Source organism: Saccostrea cucullata, unplaced genomic scaffold (assembly GCF_032062105.1).
Source record: "Saccostrea cucullata isolate Sc308-1 unplaced genomic scaffold, CSIRO_AGI_Scuc_v1 ctg17554, whole genome shotgun sequence".
Lineage (NCBI taxonomy): Eukaryota > Metazoa > Mollusca > Bivalvia > Ostreida > Ostreidae > Saccostrea > Saccostrea cuccullata.
The window spans coordinates 4,294-10,972 of record NW_026930053.1 but is presented as its reverse complement, the minus strand read 5'-3'; the positions used below and the strand labels follow the sequence as shown (position 1 = coordinate 10,972).

The 6,679-nt window shown below is 37.4% G+C and overlaps 1 long non-coding RNA gene across 1 annotated transcript; it reads left to right on the top strand.

Annotated features, from left to right (window-relative positions):
* Nucleotides 1-304: 304 nt before the first annotated feature.
* LOC134282789 (uncharacterized) lies at nucleotides 305-2,560 on the top strand. Its single transcript, XR_009995353.1, has 3 exons — nucleotides 305-342; nucleotides 765-1,235; nucleotides 2,453-2,560. It is a non-coding gene; the product is annotated as an uncharacterized LOC134282789 (long non-coding RNA).
* The last annotated feature ends 4,119 nt before the right edge of the window (nucleotides 2,561-6,679 follow it).

Below are 6,679 nucleotides of genomic sequence, written 5' to 3'. Positions count from 1 at the left end.
ATTTGGGGGTTTTTTTAAAAAAAAAAAATTCATGGAAAAAAAAGTCATTATGAAAACAGACAGGTGCATATTTATTGTTTTAATATTTTACAGATTATAACACACAGGCATGACATTTTAGCAGAACATGAAAGTTTTCGTTTATCTACATTGACTCCAATCAAAATCGATAACGCTCACTTGTTGAAACTTGTTCAAGTTGTTGCCCGCTGTCAATAGGTATACTTCATATGTCAATGGTGGACACGACACTGATAGTTTAGGTTTCCCAAGTGACTGAAAGACCTATCTAGGCTTTCATATTTTTTTTACATCCAGAAATAAGTTGCATGTATTTGCAAAGTAAGTAAGCAAAGTAATTTACTAATTACCTTCTTGTGAAATTATGATCATAAATAAAACAAGGGCATTGATAATTGCAATAACATGTAAATACATGTGCATTAAATGTTGTTGTCAATTTTACACTTCTTCTATTTAATATAGAAAATGCAAACTAATAAAAATCAATTTTATGAACTATGTCAATGAAGTAGAAAATGTCAAATATGAAGCATTTTATTTAATTTTTAGAATGTATGTTGTATCTGAAAACTTAAGACATTTTTATTGAATCATTCATTTTATCAGTAGTGTCTAATTTTCAATCAGAGGAGAGAGCGAGTTTTTAAACAATATTAAATAGGCTATAGACTAAGTTAAAAAATAATTGCTAATATAATCTTGAGCAACCTTGCATTTCATTTTTATATTGTTTTATGTAGGTTTGGTTCCCTCTTCCTATTGATCCTTGGATTGAAGACAACTGTGAAGAGTTCTCTACCAGGTCATTAGAAAGTCAGTTCTCCGTGTCCAGTTTATCCCAGCAGACCACTAGATCAAGGGAAATAAACCGACTGAATTACTGCCAGTCCGTAAACCAAGGACCTGTCCCTCGGCTAAATCTAAACCCTCAGGAAAATACGCACAGCATTCACACATTTAATCTATCAGCCAGGAGTTCACTATCTGCATATTCTGATGGGCTTTCCCAGGTGTCTATAGAATTAGAATCAGCATCTTTGTCACAGATTTCTTTAGAAGACACAAATAGTTCTAATTATCATAGTGTAGAGGGACTGGAAGTTACAAAGGTCAAAGATATCCATCATGCCAATGACGCGGGTGTAAAATATACAATAAACAATATGGAAAACAATGGTAGATCATCCATAGATTCTGGGGCAATGAATCAGGTAAGATATTGCCTAAGAATTCGCGGGTTTTAATAAAAATTGTGTGCAAGGCATTATAATTAGGAATGTCAAAATATTTATTTTCCTTAGTCGAACATTCGATTGCATTATTTGAACGATAGTCGACTATTCGGAGCATATCTTTTAAAAAAAATCTCATCGATAGTGTCTTTAAAAATAAAAAAAAACTTTTTCGTAAATTTATGTAAAAAGTAACATTAAATGCCTATATATACTTTGTGTTACACACCGATATTCAGATGATCCTTAAGTTGGGATACGATGTAGAAATGAAATAGATTTACACCAGCAATTGATTCTCCAAAATGTATGAAATTTCGTAACTTGAATCAGAATCATAAATTGGTCGGTACTTTCTTTTGTTCTAGTACGCTTAGAGAATTGTTGGCACATTGTTTTTAAAGCTTTCTGTATTTAAAATAAATTGGAAAAGGAGACTGAGGAGATTAAGTTTTAATAATTATCGAAGTTTCAAAACTTCACGGCTATGCTGTGTTCCTATAGCATAATTTAAACATTCTTAGAGGTAATAAATAAATTTATAATTGGTACAAGTCCAATTAATAATTTTCAAAGTCCAGTAAAGCGCTGCATAATTTACTACGATAACAATAAAGGTCAGTAATTGAAAATTATTATTGCGGTATGTAATTACTGTACTTTCTATGTTTACAATGTAGAAACTTATTTATATACTGTGACTGTGTTTAAGCTCTTATTCGTCAGAGAATGGATACTATAATGGTTTTAGGAATGGCGCTTTACGATTTTGAGTTGCTCAAGAATTCTTTACCCCCCTTTTTTTTTTTTGCATTTATCAAATATTCGAATGTCGTTTCATTATTCGATCGTCGGTCCATTCGACTGACAGTCGAATAGTCGACTATTTGTTGACATCCCTAATTATAATACAGTAATGTTTCTGAGAAAAGAGTCAAGCAATTATTAATTTACATATGAATTATTTTGGGAATATATGTATTAAGGGTTTCATGGTTTTCAAAAGATTTCTGCACAGAAACGTAGGTGTTTGTAAATTCTTTATATATAACTACTAACAGTTGTAATTTATGCATTAAAATTGTATTAACATTATATTCCACATGAGATCCTCAATGACAGTCTAAAATCTTTCTATAATTACTATTTAACAGTCATAATTTACACAATATAAGTGTATTAACATTATATTGCAGACGGGATCTACTAATGACAGTCATAACGGGGATTCCAGTCGGGCCTCTCCACTCCGCGGATTATCTTCTGATGAAGGATCTGGATGGAAATCAGAAACAACAGAGAACTCGGATGGTTAGTCTTAATCCATTCAACTTTTGAAATAAATACCGGGGTATTACGTTATCTGGTGTTTGTTTTTTTAACAGACAAAATAAATTATTGGTTTTACATGTAGTTCAAGTTTCCCTCGTTTTGTTGATGTGCATACCTGAACAGATGCTTTATAATTCTGAGAAGTTTTGAAAAAAGTGTGAGAAAAGATATTTCTTTTTGCTGGCTATTTCATTTGAAAGTGAATTTGTAAGGTTACAGAATTATATACATGGTTATAAATGATCAGTACTGGATGCCATAATTTATATTCAAACTTGTGATTTAATTTAAGCCCTAATTCCTATTGTGACTGCCCTGTTATAGTTACTTATTAATATACAGGTCCCTCTGTCTGATTTTGGTTTTGGTTTTTAGGTAATATTTGTCTATATGTATGTCTAAAAAGCTTCATTTCTTTATCTACAAGTAATCTTTGTCTGTCTGTCTGTCTGTCTAATTAAGCCTTGTTTCTTTATCTACAGGTAATCTTAGTCTGTCTGTCTGTCTGTCTAATTAGGCCTTGTTTCTTTATCTACAGGTAATCTTAGTCTGTCTGTCTGTCTGTCTGTCTAATTAAGCCTTGTTTCTTTATCTACAGGTAATCTTAGTCTGTCTGTCTGGCTGTCTAATTAAGCCTTGTTTCTTTATCTACAGGTAATCTTAGTCTGTCTGTCTGTCTGTCTAATTAAACCTTGTTTCTTTATCTACAGGTAATCTTTGTCTGTCTGTCTGTCTGTCTAATTAAGCCTTGTTTCTTTATCTACAGGTAATCTTAGTCTGTCTGTCTGTCTGTCTAATTAAGCCTTGTTTCTTTATCTACAGGTAATCTTAGTCTGTCTGTCTGTCTGTCTAATTAAACCTTGTTTCTTTATCTACAGGTAATCTTTGTCTGTCTGTCTGTCTGTCTAATTAAGCCTTGTTTCTTTATCTACAGGTAATCTTAGTCTGTCTGTCTGGCTGTCTAATTAAGCCTTGTTTCTTTATCTACAGGTAATCTTAGTCTGTCTGTCTGTCTGTCTAATTAAGCCTTGTTTCTTTATCTACAGGTAATCTTAGTCTGTCTGTCTGTCTGTCTAATTAAGCCTTGTTTCTTTATCTACAGGTAATCTTAGTCTGTCTGTCTGTCTGTCTAAATAAGCCTTGTTTCTTTATCTAGGGTAATCTTAGTCTGTCTTCTGTCAATTAACCTTTTTTTTTATCTACAGGAAAATTTTTTTCTGTTGTCTGTCAAATTAAGTTGTTTCTTTATCTAAAGGTAATCTTAGTCTGTGTATTTGCCTGTCTGTCTAATTAAGCCTTGTTTATTATCTACAGGTAATCTTAGTCTGTCTGTCTGTCTAAATAAGCCTTGTTTCTTTATCTAAAGGTAATCTTAGTCTGTGTATTTGTCTGTCTGTCTAATTAAGCCTTGTTTATTATCTACAGGTAATCTTGTTTTCTCGTCGCTATCGGCGGGGACCACTCGGAAGAGGTTCACCCCAGAACAGTGTCCAGGAGGTTCTTAACATAGCCATCCAGAGGTCTCGAAACTTCATTTCGGGTTTTTCCCCCCCAAAATACCCAGGGGCCTCGGCAGAAAGTACGCTTGTCAGACGGGGATAATCAGGGGCACCTGTCCGGCGCTGTGTACGCCCGGTTCCAATTGCCACCGGAATGTCAGACTGTGAATGGAATCCCTACGCCACAGAATCCATGAACCACACACCACGATCGAATGCCAGCGAAGCAATTACAGCTTCCGCTGCAATTCCCACTATCGCTCCATTGAAAGACAATGAATTTATGGCTAAAGAAGACAGACTTGAAGAAATTTATGCCCAACAACTTTCAAGGAACAATTCATCTACCAAGAGAAACTCACCACCGAGCCCTAGTGCTAAGCCTCAGATTCAGGGAATGGGAGTGTTAATCCTCACTAAAAGGGAGGACCTGAGTCATCACCAGCCGTCTGACCCTACTTTTTTACTCCACAGAAGTCAAGTCCAAAAGTTCTAGGGAAGTTAGCATCAGAGAGTGATTCCACAGTGAGGGCCTCGAAGGGTCCAGTAACTCGGACTCAGACAATTTATCATCTAATTCATTTTTTCCCAATTAGTAAAAAGCTTAAAAGTCGATTTCAAGACCCAGAATACGCTAATCAGAGACCAGAGCCACTTGGAGGCCGGTCTGATGAATGTTTATATGCCAAGAGGAACCTCTTTCCCCAGTAGGGCAGCATTCAAAGGGGGGGGGTAACTTCAGAATGACAGATTCTGAAGGATATCTACCTGTGGATGAAAGAAGTAAATTTTTAACAAACCACAATCTTTTGATCCTCCCATAAAAAAGTAATCCAGACAAAGTCACAGGGTGGTAGATCTACAGAACCGCTAGATGTTTCTCAAGGTTTGGAGGAAGATGCTTTATCCCAGGGGTAGCAAAACTGTTGAACAGTGCTAATGAGCTGGGTTCATCTCTTCATCAGAGTCTCTACAGCAAAGAGGCACTGGGAATGAGTGACCGGGAAAACTTCCCAAAGTACAAGTTCTTCCTGGGGTTAGTACCCAGGACTGTCCCACCTAGCCCAACCATGGGAAACTCTACTCAGGAAGATCTGACAAAGTCGGCAAAATCAATGGCATCTGATGCAAGTCTGGGTATCATAGGAGAAAATTCCCAAACTTTTTGCTCGCACAGAAAAAATTCCTGGTAATAAACACAGTGAAGACGTGTCTGCTGCTAGTGAACCAAGCAGTAAGACATTTATACCAATTCCTCAGGAAACTCAGGTACATTGAGCCTAACAGTAGAAACAAGAAAACTGCAGCAAATGGACATGCCAGGCACGAGTCAGAGGACAGTCAGAAGTAAAGGGGTTTCACTGGACCATAAGTAAAGGAGATTTTACAGAGGACTTCTTATGTGGAGAAGAAGCAGGTCCCAAGAAAGGTCCCCCCCTGGCCCTATTACTACTTTTACAGAAAGATCTGCAAGAGATTCAGAACAGTTCCCCGTCCATCTCAATCAGGACAACACTCTAGATGTTACAGGAGAGAAAGAACTTTCAGATACCTCAAAGTCAGTGAAAAGTTTCTTTTTAGAGGCCAAAGGGGCACAGAGTGGTGGAAAGAAACTTCTGTGGGACCATGGAGCAGACCTAGGGTATGAAGACAGTGAAAGATTTCGGGGAAACGATGAAATGATACAGAGACAATGGAGGCTAGCCTGGATCAGTCAATGAAGCTATGAGTCCTCAGGAAAATCCAGCCAGAAAACCAAGGATGAGAGCACAGAGAAGGACGACACGTCAGACGTAGTGTCTGATCAGCTAGAGGTGGAGATTGATGAAATTCGTATTGGTAATGTCGCACCCGATGTTGAAGAGATCATTGCAAAGTACCAGAAGAAGAGTGGGCCCGCCTTAATGGAGCCTCAATTTGAAGAGGATACCACGGGACTTGCTAACAGAGTTTTCCAAATCCTGACCACAGATCACCCACAAAAACAGGCCACGGGGATACTGGAGAGGGTTGTCAAGGAGGAGGGAAAAAACATCCAAAAAATGGCGGAACTTCCAAAACTGGATTCCAGTTATGATGGCTATAATCTACCCTCAGCAGACAGCAGCTTCGTAGGGATAAAGACATCAGAAAACAGCTGGAGTGGTCCAAAGTTCCCCGGACTATGGTCACCCCGACAAGACTGGATCTAGAGTTCATTTTAAAACTGGCCTGCCCTTCAGTGCCCTTGGAAATGCTAAGACATTCCTGTCATCTAGTTACAGAAAAAGTCTACCAAACATTTAATCACAGCATTGAGCTGAGAACACCCTACAGGAATGTGGTAGAATGTTCACTGTGTATGGCACAGAGCAGAAAGGAGCCTCAAAAGAGGCATGGCCACCAGAGGATAAGCAAGGGAGGCAATCTGAGACAAGGCAAGGGAGAGAACCCTGCGTATAGAAACAGAAGGGAAATAGATCCATTGTCAAAGTAAGTGTCAGAGACATGTTAAACATTATATGTTGCTTGTTTGTATTTTATGTCAGAATTACTGCATGATAATTAGTGGCTAAGGAATCGTTAGAGGCTTATATACATGTATCTCCTACT